The sequence below is a fragment of the Gossypium arboreum genome, chromosome 2 (genome assembly GCF_025698485.1).
Source record: "Gossypium arboreum isolate Shixiya-1 chromosome 2, ASM2569848v2, whole genome shotgun sequence".
Lineage (NCBI taxonomy): Eukaryota > Viridiplantae > Streptophyta > Magnoliopsida > Malvales > Malvaceae > Gossypium > Gossypium arboreum.
This window is the reverse complement of record NC_069071.1, coordinates 24,175,849-24,192,684: the sequence shown is the minus strand read 5'-3', so window position 1 is coordinate 24,192,684 and position 16,836 is coordinate 24,175,849. Positions and strand designations below refer to the sequence as shown.

General features: G+C 36.2%; 1 non-coding gene across 1 annotated transcript; it reads left to right on the top strand.

Moving 5' to 3' along the window:
* The first annotated feature begins 16,060 nt into the window (after positions 1-16,060).
* Positions 16,061-16,166, top strand: LOC128289749 (small nucleolar RNA R71). The gene has a single exon (XR_008279393.1). It is a non-coding gene; the product is annotated as a small nucleolar RNA R71 (small nucleolar RNA).
* The last annotated feature ends 670 nt before the right edge of the window (positions 16,167-16,836 follow it).

Here is a 16,836-nt window from a genome sequence, read left to right as displayed (position 1 = left end):
GCTTGAATTATTGAGCTTGTATGTGTGTTTTTATTATTCCCAAATTCAAATCATCCAAAATTGGAACAATATGTTTCCGAATTGGTCTGTCTCGATCATCTAGCACATGAGGAATAAGAGAATTAACATCCTGGCCATTTGGATTATTATTGAGACCATGATCATTCAAACCAAGATCATCCGTTTCCCTAGCCATATTTTGTGACTCTTTTGGCCCCCTCCACAAAGTTCTCTTAATCTCTAGGTCAAAAGTATATTCTTCGTTAGCATGAATGCCTCTTTTCATACACTGATGACAAACCTGTAGTAATTAAATACAACTAAGTTAGCTAAAACTAAGAAAACAAAAGAAAATAACAAAACTAAATTTCACCGATTGCCAATCCCTAGCAACGACGCTTAAAACTTGTCGCATGTGAAATGATATGCAAATTGTGCAAGTATACATCTTGAATCAAGTAATAAAGTGATAAGTGAGATCATCTCCACAGGTAATAGAACGATATAATTTCATTGAGTTATTATAATGATGTATGATTAATGGCAAATCAAGAATAATTCTGTGAATAATATGCAAACGAACAAGTAAACAACTAAAAATGCTATGGTGAAGGTACTACGGAAAATGATAGAGGGTTTACGATGTTGATTTGGATGGTCGAGATTACTAAGAATCTATTCTTACTAACAGTATTGTCTTGACAAAACCATACTCAATCTACTGCTCAAAAGAGCTCTAAAAGGGTCTACTTCATTCGAGAATAAGACCTCAAGTTACCTTACCTTAAGCAATATATGTCTATAGGCCTTTGGCACAGTACCCTGCACTATTTTTTTTTCTTTCCGTATGAACGCTGCTCTATGTCTAGAGGCTACTACAAGTATTTGTTCGAACACTTGCTCATATCATTCAAGTTAAATATCTTAACCTAACCTCATCAGTATTCAATTAATTTAATGAACATGTTGTACATCCATCTATGTCTAGAGTTTTCGAACATGCAATTTTGTAAAAACCATCGAATGAAACAATATATAAGCATATCTACACTTCAGTCATTAAAGAAAATAAGAGTTTCATCAAGTAATCCCATCCTGATGAGATTTACCTCATGGGCTCATGGGTTGGCAATTAAAATTCAAATCTAGAATGTCGTTCAACATTGTTTTCATCAAATTAATTTACAAAGAGAAATTAAGAAAAATGGAAGAACTTCAGGAGGATAGCTTTTGCTTATACAACCCACACTCCAACGATACAGTGTGCTGTGGCGGTTGACAGGGATTGCCTTTTTCTTTCTCTTCCCGACTTTGCTCAGCCACTACCTTTTGTCTTTTTTTCCTAAGTATATCCCTTTTTTGTTGTATGCCCCCCTTTAGGGTTTCCTCCTTTAACTTTTTATAATCTTTTTCCCTAGGCTAAATCTAACAACCCATGATCTTCTTCCCTCTTTTTCAGGCAGATTTTTTTGGTACAAGTACATTTGGGCTGAAACTAGTGTGCATTAAGTGTTGACTCGGTCTTCTTCCTAGAATTGCCACGACATCTGTAGTGACAAACTGTCCAACCTCGTGCCATGAAAAACCTTCACTCGTCTACTCCCTTTTCCATATTTTGTAGCTGCCAATTACTACCACACAAATCTTTCCTATAGACAATTAAAAGTAAGAAATAATAAAATTTTAGTACAGCTCAAGCTCCTTATGCAATGTTTTAAAAATGATAAAAAAATATCCTAAAATGCAACTAAGTTCACTTTAGTACAGACAATTGACCTAGTCTAAAGGCATGAATTATAACTCTTTTCAAGATTTCTTAGCGAGCTAGTAGATAACCTTTCCATGATACCACCAAACTCCTCTGGGTCCCATAACAATCCACCCATTTTCCCATTACGCCAAATTTTCCTATCTTCATTTACCCTGTTAAGGTGATTCCTGTAACACCCTTAACCCGTATCCATCATCGAAATAGGGTTACAGAGAATTACGATATAAATGAAACATAAAACCATACATTTCCAAACATTAATAAAAAAACATAACATAATCCATTCATATACATGCATATCATCCCCTAATCAGGACCTCGAGGCCTTAGAAACAATTTAAAAATGAATCGGGACTAAATCAAAAACATTTGAAACATTGAGGAAAAAGTTAGAAAAATTTAAACTGCAGGGGTCATACGGCCGTGTGCCTTACACAGCTGAGACACACTTCCGTTTCTCAAGCTGTATAACAATCAAAATAGGGACACATGACCGTGTCTCAGCCCGTCTCTATGCCCGTGTAACTCTCTAAGTTGGGTCACACAGCCAAGCAACACGCTCATGTGCCAGGCCGTGTAACTGCATGACTTGCAACCTTTAAAACCTACAGGGGACACACGACCGTGTCACATGGCCGTGTGTCACACATGGCTGAGACACACGCCCATGTCTTAGGCTATGTGGATAAGAAATTTCCAAAATCAAGCCATTTCCATCTCCAAGCTAAAAGTATGCCTACAACCAATTTACCCCTATGACCAATGCATCATAAACATACCAAAACATGCCTAAAATGACTAGTTCAAATGACCAATATCCATTCAACTAATATGCCATGTATGGTACCTCAATAACAATCTAAACCTTACCTAAACCTATACATTACTACACTAAAAACATACACTACTAATTCAATATCATATTAAAGCATACCACAATTGAGATCACAAGAAACTTAACATAACATACCATTTTAATGACCTAAAAACAACCAACCAATGTGCCTTCATAGACATCACAATTAAATTCAACATTGACATCTAAAACATATAAGCCTTGATCCATTTCTATCATAACACTTAATTCACTCACAAACCAAAACAATTCACAAGTGTGCAATTTCATACCATTCTAACTATACAAAAAGATACATATCAACTCGGTTAGTATATTGACATATTGTACCAAAACAACCTATACAGCAACATATACATGCCACAACCCTAAGGGACACAAAAAATACCAACATCAAAGGATAGTGTGAGCCATAGATTTGATCCATCCAAATGTCAGCAACAACGATCTACAAAACAATTCACAAAAAAAAAACGAATAAGCTTATAGAGCTTAGTAAGAGCATAGTTTATTATCAGACTTAACAACAATTGAATACAAGTCATATTTTACTCGATTCAAGGTTACCAGAGTGTAAATAGGGGCACGTAGGTGCTATTTAAGGGTACCGAAGTACAACTAGGAGCACGAATATGCAATTCAGGGGTATCGAAGTACAAATAGGGGCACGTATGTGCAATTCAGGGAATAATTAAGTATAAGCAATTAATTACATAATTATACTGTAAACATACAAGTAGAAATTCAATTATGTACAAAAATACTATGAACTTACATTGACAACTAGAGCGTAGAAGTACGATCGAGCTAATCCATGATTTTTGCCTTTCCTCGGTTTAAATCTGATTGAGATTTATCTTGATCTAAATAAATAATTATATTCAATTAAGTGTTTCAATCAATCTCACACATTCAATTCAATCCATAATTCACATTTATGCATAATTATAATTTTCCCCTAATATTTTAACCTTTTACAATTTAGTCTTTAAGCTCATAAAATAAGATTTAAGCAATTTCACCCACATTTCATACTATTCGAACTCGTTAAGGACTTCTAGCAATCTATACAAATCAATATTTCAAAATTTTACCATGGTATTTCATTACTTTTACAAATAAGTTCCTAAATGAAAATTTCATCAAAAATTTCTTTACAAAACTTGTTTATTCAACATCAATGACTCATAATCTTTCATTAAACTTCAAAAACCATTAAACATGTTCATGGAAAAACCCTAAACCTTTAACAATTTTACAAATTAGTTCTTGGGATAGCTAAATTAAGCTACAACGATCTCGAAAACATAAAAATCATCAAAAACAGAATCAAAACACATTCCATGCCAGTAAAAATGAAGTAGCCGAACCCTAGCTATTCTTTCCCTTGAAGAATCAGTTGAAGATGAAGATAGGAAGATGATATCTCATTTCTTTCTTTTGTTTTTATTATTTTAGCCTTTATTTACTTAATTACATTTTTAACCTTTAAAAATATTCTTAATTTCAACAAAACCAATCCATGAATATCCACCAACTATATAGATGGTCTATTTACCATCCAAGTCCTCTTATATCAAAGTTTCAAAGCTATTTCATACCTTTAGCTACTAGAACTCTACTTTTGTACCTTTTACGATTTAGTCCTTTTCATGAAATTGAGCATGGAAACGTCAAAATTTTTTAACAAAATGTTTATACATCTCTACTAACATTCCATAGACATTAAAATAATAATAAAAATATTAATTTACTTATCAGATTTGTGGTTTCGAAACCATTGTTCCAATTTCACTGAAAACGGGGTGTTACAATTCCCTTCGTACTTCGCATATGATATAATCATGCATTTCATGCTTAACACTCCAAATAATATTACCATAATGAGTACACCACACTATAACACATCCATACATAGTTCTATCATACAAAACATACTTGCAGACTTTCATGAATTCAGATTACCTTAAACACGCATGTCATGCTTATCCACCAAAATCATATACTACCATAGGTTTCAAACAAAACTCAGAGCAGACATAAACACAAATCATTTAAGCAACACTTATCCATTAATCATACAAGAGAAGAGTAAAGAAACTCACCTTAAATCCTTCATCCTTGTCAGCTTAGCTGTACCAATTGCCAAAGCCTCCATCGCCGTGGAAATTAAACATGACAATTATATATCAGTTAAATCGAAGGAATTCAACTATTAAACCTGGAATCCATTGTACAAAAATTTATTAGGAATCCACACTCTCACTCTTCTTCTAATCCATGAGCACAAAAAAAAAAGAAAACTTAGCAGTTTATCAAATTCTTTACTTCCAGGCTTCAAATCTCACAACTTCTACCTCATGCAAAACTCTCCTAAATTTTCCTCTTATTCGGAACAATCGAAGAAAACGATGTAGTTGAGTAGAAATTTTCCAACAAAATTGAAAAAAATTCCTTTAGTAAGAATATCCCTTCTCACCTAAATATATAACTCCTCTTGCACAGTCTCCAAATCTCAATTAGCCATCTATCGACAATCATTATGTCTCCCACTATGGAACCAGTCGATTCCATATTAACCAAACTAGAATTGAAACTCAACTAATTGTCCAATAGCCACAAAATTTCAAAAATTGCTAGTAGAGCCTGCAAACAACTATTTTATCCAATTAACTCCCAACACTCTTTTAAATTTGGGACCTCAAAGAATTTTAGCTGTGACAGTATTCAATTCAATTAACCGATATGTGAAAACTTTAATCTGATGTTATTCCGAATCATCAGCTTACTCCAATTTAATAAAGTATCCCCCAAAGCTGCTAGTCGGGTAAGACATCTCCCTTACAAGAGCTCCAAACCTATCCAATTTTGACTTCACAGAAAGCCTCATGAATCCAGCGCACTTCAAACTAGTATGATTTATTAGTGTAACTTCTGAAAACACAAATTAATGTACTATAAAGAGTTAGAACAACTGGACAATAAATTGAAACTGAGTAAGGGGAATTAAGAACATTGTAATTGTAGAAATGTTCCCTCTAACTTGGATTAACAACATATTAATCCAACCATTCCCGAATATTCTTTCCTTGAAGCTGACCTTTCTCCCATGTGAACCATTGACCAGAATAACCTAAATAAAATAAATTACAATAAGACAAAACAGAGTGAAACTCCTTATCTGACAATCATGTCGCACTCGTTCACCCTTTTTTTCTCAAAAGAGAAGGCAATCTTATTGGAATCCACTACAACAAGCCATGGTAAAGATTGATCAAAACCTAATTGCTGAAGTAGATCCCACGAATCTCGCTAAGTATGTTCATCAAGAGCACCATAAAATCCTATGAACTGCCAACCAGAATCACCCGAATCATCTCTAATAACCACATAAAAATGAGAGCTCGAAAAGCTTCAAAACTGAACATTAAAATATTTCATCTAACCCATCAAAAATTCACCTCGAGAACTTAAAGCAAGAACATCAATGCCAAAAAGAAAGCCTAATTTACGTCAAATTTTCTCTATTCATCTACCATTAACCTTTGTTTCAATAAGAGAAAACAACTTAGGTTATATTTCTTTAGCGTATGCTGAACCAGTTGAACATTCCATGGATTCTCTAGTCTATGAACGTTTCAATTCAGAAAATTCATAATGATTGGCTCCTCTATCTAACAGAGCCAGCCACTTCAGAATAAGAAGAAGTCTTTATTGAATCAACATTTATAGAAACAATAGAGGCCAAAGATAGAACCTTTTCCTTTTTATTCTTATCCACCACCTCCATCGGTGATTCCCATGAAAAATTCCCATAACCTCCATACCCTTACGGTCTTGTACTAAATTATCCGTAGCATCTTCCTTCAACCTGTCAGCAACCTCACCTAAATTTGACCCCATGCGCTTGCCAATCATCTTTACAAAGTTAGAAGTTGAATTAATTCCAAGAGCATAAACAGTGGGATTCGAGACAATGCCAGAAGATTGACCAGAAAAATTACCAACCTCCCGTAGCCAAATATTGTTTTGTGGTAAAGCCTGTAATAGCCCGTTTTTGGGTCAAAAGGGAACAGTGGTTTCGGGACCACAAATTTGAAGTAGAAATATTTATTTTATTATTTCTTTAATGACTACAACATGATAAAATAATTGTGTGAAAATTTTGTTAAGAAGTTTTATCGATTGAGTGCTCAATTTGCCTAAAAGAAATTTCGTTAAGAAATTTTATCAATTGAGTGCTCAATTTGCCTAGAAGGACTAAATTGCAATAAGTGCAAAATTTTAGTTCTATAAGATAAAGGTGTCTAATTGCTATGAAATTTTTAATTGGAGGTCCTTAAATGGTAATTAGACCATTATACTCTAGGATGGACAAAAATGGACATGGTTAGGTAAAATTTTCAAGTTATGCATTAAGGGTATTTTAGTAAATTGGTAAATAAAGACAAATTAACTAAATAAAAGTGTCCATATTTTTCAATTTAGTCCCCCATAGCCGAAATTCTCAAGAAGCCAAAGCTAGGGTTTTTGGCCAAGCTTTCAAGTTCGATTGTAAGCCCGTTCTTGTCTCGTTTTTAATTATTTTTATATTTTTAAGATCGTTGTAACTTGATTTAGCTATTCCAAAGACTAATTTGAAAGAAAGTTAAAGTCTAAAATTTTACCCATGTTGAATATGTTTATATTTTGATGTTAGATGGTAGAAAATGCATGTTTGTTGTTAGTTAAACAACATTTGTAAAGTGTGAATAAATGAAAATTGTGGGCTGATATGAGTACTTGTAATATTCTGATAGGCTTGGGTTGTGATGAAATTGAAAGAAATTCATTTTATGAGCCTCGGGACTAAATTGTAAAATCTTAAAATGTTAGGGACAAAAAAATGTAATTTTTTTATAATGTGTTTTTAGGCTATATTGAATGATGATTAAGTAAGTTAAACTTGACATTATAGATCAAGAAAAATGAAGTTCAGATCTAGATCGAGGGAAAAACAAAATAATTGACGAATAGATCCTTGTGTCATTTTTGGAACCAAGGTAAGTTCGTATGTTAATAAACTTTCTTAAAATTTTATTTTAAATGCTTTAATTTATGCATGAATTGTGTAAACGACTCTAAGGACACATTCGACGATGTTTTGGCAAGCGAGAAATCCCAACGAACCTTAGAAATAGATTAGGATACAAGTGACATGTCACTAAGCTTTTATGTCACTAGGCTTTTATGTTATGTCACTAATTCGCAAAATGATGAATTTAAGGTAAGTTTGTGATGGAAGGAATTATGGTTATGAGATTATGGTAAATTTCATCGTCTTATATTATATTACTTGAATGTTAAATGTATGGTAAGATTTGCTTATTTCTTTCATACGAGCTTACTAAGCTATATAACTTAATTTGTTTTACTTTCCATGTTTTATAGTGTCACCAAGCTAGCTCGGATTGGAAATCATCGGAGATTGCATCACACTATCAAATTCTCATTTTGGGTATCGATGATCTCAAACATTTTGAGTATATGGCATGTATAGGGACTTAGTCATTTTGTTATATGTGTCATCATGATTCTGGCCAAATGTATTGGCTTGTAATAGTTAAAGGCTTGATTTGGTATTTGGCCATGTAAATTGGCTCATTTTGGTTAAATGTATTGGCATGTGCCGATGCCCTTGATGATTTGGTTTATATTGATTTGCTAAATGTTGATTGTGGTTTATTGACTTGTTGTGAAATGGATGAGTTTGTTTTATCGGTATGATGGATTAACTTGATAAGTTAATGAAAATTGAAAGAAGTCTTTGTTGTGTTTTGAATGTGAAATTAGTATGTTTGATTTGGCATAATGGAATGTCATGAACATGATAGATGTTGGCATTGCATTGACATGTGTTGGCCATAATTGTAGATGTTTTGGTTGCCTAAGTATACCATGTTTTATGCCATTGAACTTATGTATGTGTATGTGTAAATAAGGGTGGCAAATGGCTTGGTAAATAGCCTTTATTTTGTCCACACGGGTAGACACACGGCCTGTCCCATGGGCATGAGTTTTGGCCGTGTGTCCCCTGCATCTAAATTTTGATAAACAGAATGCTCAAATTGAACACATAGACAGAGACATGGGTGTGTGTCTCAATTGTGTGAGGGACACGGCCTCAAGTACGGGCGTGTGTCCTGACCGTGCGAAGTCTTCACCTATTTTATGAAAATTAAATTAATCACATGGCCTAGCACACGAACGTGTGACTTGGCCATGTGACTTCAACTTGTTCGTTGATACGTGATATTCATGACAGGTTTTAAATATTTATAATTAATCGTTCTCGAAACTAACTATTATCACGATGAAGGCAAGTGTACCTATCGAACAGTAGTATAGCTTTAGCAAGACTGGATTGTCGAACCCAAAGGAACCAAGAGTACAAGTAATTACTTTCTTTTTATTATCTAGCCTAAAATTTAAGGGAGTTGTTTATCCAAATTAATTAACTAAACTAAGAATGCACAGAGAGAAATTGGGGAAAAGATTTTGGGAAAATTCGATTGATTAAGACAATACCCAAGGAAAAATCCACCTAGACTTCACTTGTTATTTGACTCTAAATCAGACGATTTATTCATTTGACTTGATCTGTAAAATCCCTAAGTTATATTATTATCTCTCTTGAGACTAATAACGTCTAACCCTAGGTTGATTAATTGAAATCTCTTTCTAATTAACACCTAGTGTTGCATTAACTCAATATATGGATCCCCTTATTAGGTTTCACCCTAATCTGGCAAAATCTTATCACCCTATCTCTAGGCGTGCAATCAACTCCGCTTAATTATGACAAATTTACTCTTAGACAGGGTCTATTCCTCCTCTAAATAAGAGCATTAACTTGAATCAATAACTTGGAATATTAAAACAAGAATTAAGAACACATAATTAAGAACAAGTCAAATATTTATCATATAATTCAGATAATAATAACAAGATCCGTCTTATGTTTCATTCCCCTTAGGTATTTAGGGGGTTTAGTAAATAATTATAGAAGAAAATATCACAGAAGAATAATGAATATAAAACATATAGAAAACTTAAGACCCCTGAATGGAAATTGAAGGGACATCTTCAGTCTTGATGATGAATCTGGCTTCTGAGATCGACCAATCGGCTTCCCTTGAGTAATTCCTTGCCTCCTACTCTACCTCTCCCTTCCTAAGTGCCTCCTCAGGTGTTTAAATAGGCTTTAGAATGCCTAAGAGCCCTCAAAATTGGCATTTTCCTAATAGGGTTATACTTAGGCTCGGCAGGGACACGCCCTTGTGACACACCCGTGTACGATTACTCCAGCCAGTGGTCAAGGTTGTTGAATAGGCACGGGTGTGTGGTCTACCCATTTAAATTATGCTCCGATCTTGCCAAAGGGACACGGTAGTGTGACACGCCGGTGTGAGGAAGTTCAGGCCGTGTTGATTTCCCATGTGGATCCATTTTCTCCGTTTTCAGCCTGTTTCTCGCTCTTTTTACTCTCCTATGCTCACCTAAGTATAAAACATGAAATTAAAGAATTAGGAGCATCGAATTCACCAAATCTATGGAGAAATCATCGATAAATATGTTAAGCATTGGATAAAAATATGTATAAATTACGGTTTATCAAATACCCCCACACTTAAGCGTTTGCTTGTCCTTAAGCAAAATCCTCAACTCACAATCAAAATAAATTCTTCTCAATTTACAATCCCTATCAATAATATCTCAAAATAATCCATAAGTATTCATACATTGAAAATTCAACTAAAAGCACATAAAAGTTTCAAACATTCCAAGTTGAGTATTTTATCACGAAAACATAGGTGTCTCCCCTTATCTAAGTGATTTCCTTTGATCAGAATGTCACAGAGTTTAACATCCTAACTAAAGATTCACTCAAATCACTCAATGTGTTTAAGGACATCAATTAAAGCACTCATTAGTCAATGTGAAAAGCTATTGTCATAGGCTTTCTTGAAAATCAGATCTCCACCACTATAAATTGAGCTAATACGTCAATCAAAAAGGTTTTTTAGAGGGTTGTAATATGGCTTTGGTTAGGGGGTGTGGTCACAAGCTGAAAGAAAAGGTTAGAATCGAGATTGAATTGAAAAATTACCTAGCTAGAAAAACATCCAGTCATCAATTGAATACAAGTGAGCTTCTTCTCAGAATATGGAATTAACACTCAAACTCAAAAATGACGAATTACTACTAATATGTTTTGAAGTTTTTTTTTTTTAAGAACAAGGCAAATACATAGAAGAGCAAAACATAGCTAAGCAATTAGTTCAAATCAAATCTCGAAAAAAATAGGGATCAAATTAGGGGATTTCAACAATAATGAGTTATGGGTTAATATTGAGGGTAAATCAATTAATGACTTGTTAGGCTCAAAGGGGTTCACTAAGGGTCAATTATGAAGGTAGGTTTTTGTGGAGTGAATGGGTTAAACCTAAGTAGTGCCTTTATCATCTTGACATATCAAATCAAATGGTGTGGTCTTGACATGCATAATCAAGTAAGTTCTAGAATAACAAATCAATACTGACGCACTCATAATAAAAGTGAGCATGAAAGAAATAAAATATGCTCTAAAGGCTCAAGATCTCAAAAAAATTATGGCTTTTTGATGTTTAAACTTGTGAATTTCAACTCACGATAATACCTAAACTTAGGGAAACAACCTAAAAGTTTATTGTTCTTCAAAAATCAACTTATCATGCTTGATTCCCTAATGTCTTAAAGTTTAAACAATCAATGCATAAATGCCTATGTTTTAATTCAAGACATATCAATAAAAATAATAAATTAATTAAAATTCATTCTAATAGTGATATGAGTGATTTACGTGAGAATAAGAAAAAAATTAGGGATTTCTAATGATGATATGAAAGACCCCCAACATTTAAGATGTACATTGCCCTCAATGTACAAAGATAGAGATATTGAAAAATATAGATAAATAATCATAAGTTAGGGAGAGAAGTGAAACTTCCTGAATGATGAATGAAATCCTTGGTTTGGAGTTATGGAGAATAATCAGCCAAGGCAATGATGAGAGTGGAGGAGGATACTCCGGTGGTGGTAGAGGTTCATTAGTCCATAAGTCCTGCGCCAAAAGAATATTATATCTGGTGGTAATTATGGTCGTGGTCGAGCAGGACATGGCAGTCATGGAGAACCTTTGCCAATGGAGTTTTTAGTTCCTATGCGATGATGAGCTTTGGATCTCTTTATAACTATGATAGAATCAGGAACTTTTTAGGAAATATAAGGAAGCATAATTACTCGTAATGAAATAGCCGAAACTATAAATTATTTAATAAAATTTATAAAAACTAAAATTAAAATAATAATAAAGGAAAATGAAATAAAAAGTACTTAAATAAGATAAACAAAGATAAAAGTGAAAATAATAAATAAAAAGTTTTTAAACATTGTCATCGCCGGATGGTTAGCGAGATGGTGGTGGAGATGAGATGTGGAAGTGCTGACAAATCTGATGTAGAGTCCCATCAATGTGATCAAACGCTGAAAATATTGCTGCTCAAATCGTGTACGACGTTCAGAGATGTCAGAGTATGAAGCCGCTGCATGAACTGGACGATGGATGGGTGGTGGTTGAGACGGCGGGTCATCATGACATGGAGGGACATCATCAGTAATGTCCTCTGGGTCCTCCTCCTCGATGGACTGGACGAGGCGGTACTGAGGAGGGTAGGTGCCACGTCGTTTCTTGATCATCCTCATGTTTAGCATGCTTGAGATGCCCTGTGGGGACATCTAGCTAATGAGAGTGAAGGAGGATGATTTTGTTGTTGTGTTGAGGAGCCCGAAGTGTCGTGCCAATCAAGTCACATAGGGCTCGATAGAGATGACCCCTCTCCTATGTCACTCCGTCTGATGGCGAATGGCGAGGGTGATAAAGTAGGCAAGGTTGAAAACGTGCCCGTTCGCCATGCTCCATAGGAAATAGGCGTCGTAAGTGTTGATGACATCGGTGCTCTCTCGTCGTCCCGTCAGAGTGTGGGCTAAGATGGCGTGTAAGTATCGTAGGGATGGGGCGAGGGCCGATGCCTTAGAGCGGCTAGGATCATAGGAGGACGAGGCAGGGACGAGGTTCTTCCAACACTTTGAGGGAGAGTAGTGGATGTGGCGATGGAGGGTGTCAATACATTGTCGTCCATAAACTCTTCCGTGTACAACCCTTGTGCAATCCAGAACTCGGGTACGCTCAACTGGCACACTAAACCACCAAGGCGGAACTGGACCATTCCAGGATCGTCGAAGTTGGTCATGACGGTCTGAAGATGGAACATCGAGCAGAGTTCTAATGTGAATTCGAGATACATCGGCTTAACGATCTCAAATAAGAGCCCCCACAGGTCAGTCGTCAAGAGGGCTCAGACCACGTCAGCCAATTGAATTTGTTCAAGTGCGGCCAATTCAATGCAGTAGCCCACACCTAGGGGTCGGGCCCGTAATATCTGAAATAACTCCTCTTGGGGTCCTAAAGGGAACTCGAGGAAAGGGTGCCTAATCTCTACGATAGGACCCGAGGATGACGCTGCTCCTTTCCTTTTCTTCGAAGTGGGGACAGCGGTTTTCTTACCATGTGAGGATGACATTGTATACACAAATGGGAGAAGCTTGGGTCGTCAAAAATAGTGTTGTAGGCGGTGTACGGACGTGGAAGGTAGGGCGTGTAGAGTTACAGCAGCTAGGGTTAAGGATTTTTTGGGAGAAAGATGATGAATAGTGATGGGTTTATATAGATTTTGGGGAACAAGGCCGTGAGGCACGCCCGTGTGCCCTAATTTTTGCTTGTATGTTTCGTAATTTTTAAATTTAAGCGCGTCTGACGTTCGCCCCACGTCCGTGTTCTTTGGGCGTGTGGGTGCACACGGCCGTGTCGCACGACCGTGTCTTGCTTCGTTCACTTCTCCCACATCCATGTAGGATATCCCACGCCTGTGTTAGTTTAACAGTGTCGACCTTAGTTTAACAGTGTCAACCACAGGTGAATGGCACGGGTGTGTCGCACGCCCGTGTTAAATTCTCAGTTTCAACCACGGTTTCAAGGCACGAGCGTGTCTCACGCTGGTGCTATTTTGGTAATTTCGTCCACGGCCATGTCGCACGGCCGTGGAAACTTATCGCATCTCGTGTTGAGGAAAAAATTTTACCCTATTTTCACACGGCCGTATCGCACGACCATGTCTACTCCTGTGATGTGAGCACGGCCTAAGGCATGCCCGTGTTCCTGGTCGTGTGGATGGGAAAACCCTGTGTTTCAAGACTCAGTTAGTAGGTTAAATGTGAAAAACTAGAATTTAAATAAATCATTACTGTTAGTGCTTGGGTTGCCTCCCGAGAAACGCTTATTTATAGTCTAAGCTTAACTTACCTCTCTGGTGTGTGATCATGATGGCTCGAGGAGTTTACACTCCTCATCCCTGCTATTAACTTTATCAATATAAGGTTTAAGACGAGTATTGGTTACTTTAAAAGTTTTGAATTTGGGGTGAATTACCTCGATTTTACCATATGGGAAAATGCTGAGTACCTTGAGAGGAATTTCTTCATTAGGTTCAGAAGTGGTAATGCAAGGATCTGTTGCATCTAGTAGTACTTTGTCTCCAACCTTAAGTTGATTTGGTGATCTATTGAGCTCGTCCTGGCTCATTTTCGGTTTATCTGGTGTTCTCAGTTTTTGTGTCTGCCATTCATCTAGTTTCTCGATTTGTAGCCTTCATTCTTTATAGATAGGTCCTTTGTTGTTGCTTGAACATGACTCGTGTAGGTTCTTTGAACTTATTTCCTGTAAAGTAGGTTGCACCACATGGTCAGTTTTAGTAGAATGATTTATACAACCACCTTCAATTTTTGATATGTTACTCGAATTACGAGCTTGAAGGGTGATTGTTTCGTCTCCCACACGAAGTGTGAGTTCACTTGTGCCAACATCAATTATTGTTCTAGCAGTTGCTAAAAAGGTCCTCCCTAAAATTAAAGGAACGTTACTATCCTCTTCTATGTCTAGAACAACGAAATCAACTGGGAATATAAATTTGTTAATTTTAACGAGTACATCTTCAATAATCCCCCTGGGAAATCTGATTGTTTTATCGGCCAATTGAATACTCATCCTAGTTTGTTTGGGTTTCCCAAGACCTAGTTGTTTAAACATTTTGTAAGGCATAACATTGATACTAGCCCCTAAATTAGCCAAAAGATTATTAACATCTAGGCTACCAATTAGACAGGGAATCGTGAAACTCCCTGGATCTTTTAATTTGTTGGCTAGCTTATTCTGTAGTATGGATGAGCAAATCGCATTCAGCTTCACATGTGACGCCTCATCCAACTTCTGCTTATTTGTTAAAAGCTCCTTTAAGAATTTGACTGCGTTTGGCATCTGCGAAAGAGCTTCAATAAACGGTAAGTTAATATGTAACTTCTTTAATAATTTAAGGAATTTACTGAATTGTTCTTCTGTGCGGTCTTTCCTTGTCGCGTTTAGGTACGGCACACGAGGTTTGTACTCTTTACTTACCGGTTTCTGGTCATTGTGGTCCACCTCACCCTTACCTTTACTAACCACAATTTCTTTCCTCTGTTCTGGTTCAGGTGCAACTAACCCTTCTTCATCTTGAATGGTAATTGCATTGATTTGCTCCCTTGGGTTAGATTCAGTGTTACTCGACAGGCTAACTTGTGGTTTTTCAGATATCAATTTAGCGAGCTGACCTATCTGAGTTTCGAGCCCTTGGATTGACGCTTATTGATTTTTAAGTGCTATATCGGTATTCTAAAAACGAGTTTCTAACACTGAGATGAATTTTGTTAGCATCTCCTCAAGGTTTGACTTTTTCTCTTGTTGGTAGGGTGGTTGTTGGAAGCCTGGAGGTGGTGGTGGTCACTGATTCCCTTGGCCTCCCCATGAGAAATTTGGGTGGTTCCTCCAACCTGTATTGTAAGTATTACTATAAGGATTATTTTGAGATTGAGGATTATTACACATGTAATTTAACTGCTTGTTCTCCATGTTGTGACCATAGGGTGGGTAATCTAAATTGCTTGATCCACCTCCACTTGCTTCGCACTGTATTACTGGGTGAACCTATGAAGAACTAAGAAAACCATCAATTTTCTTATTCAAGAATTCTACCTTATTAGAGAGCATGGTGACCGAATTGACGTTATAAACGCCGGCTATTTTTGTTGGCTTTATCCTCATAACTTGCCACTAATAATTATTCAGTGACATCTCTTCTATAAATTCATAAGCATATTTAGGTGTCTTATTATTGATGGTTCCGCTAGCGGCTGCGCCGATCATCTGTCGAGTCGAAGGATTCAGGCCATCATGAAACGTTTGAACCTGTAGCCAAAGTGGTAACCCATGGTGAGGGCACCTTTTCAAAAGGTCCTTGTATCTCTCCCATGCATCGTAGAGTGTTTCTAAATCCATTTGCACAAAAGAAGAGATATCATTATGTAATTTGGCTGTTTTAGCCAGCAGAAAATATTTTAATAAAAACTTTTCAGTCATTTGTTCCCAAGTAGTGATTGACCCTCGTGGTAACGAATTCAACCACTGTTTAGCTTTGTTTCTCAATGAAAAAGGGAATAACCAAAGGCAAATGGCATCATCAGAAACACCATTAATTTTAAATGTATCACATAGTTCTAAAAAGTTTGCCAAGTGAGCGTTGGGATCTTCGTCCTGCAAACCATCAAACTGAACAAACTGTTGTATCATTTGAATTGTGTTAGGTTTCAGTTCAAAAGTATTTGCAACTACAGCAGGTCTAACTATGTTTGATTTAGTTCCTGTTAAAGAAGGTTTAGCATAATCATACATAGTGCGCGGAGCAGGATTCTGATTAACAGCAATCGTAGGAGGTAGCAAATTTTTTTGGTTTTCAGCCATTTCCTCGGTTGTGGTTGAAGTATCATCCTCTTACTCTTCCTCTGAGTATTGTAAGCTTCGCCTTATTTCTCTTCGATTTCTGCGAACTGTTCGATCGATCTTACTATCAAACAGTAATGGTCCTGATAGGTTTCTTCTGGTCATAAACTAGAAAAACCTGTCAGAAGAAAATAAATGAAGAATTAAAAAAGAAAATAAAAATTTAAATTGCAATAAAAGTAAAATGGCTAAAGTAATAAA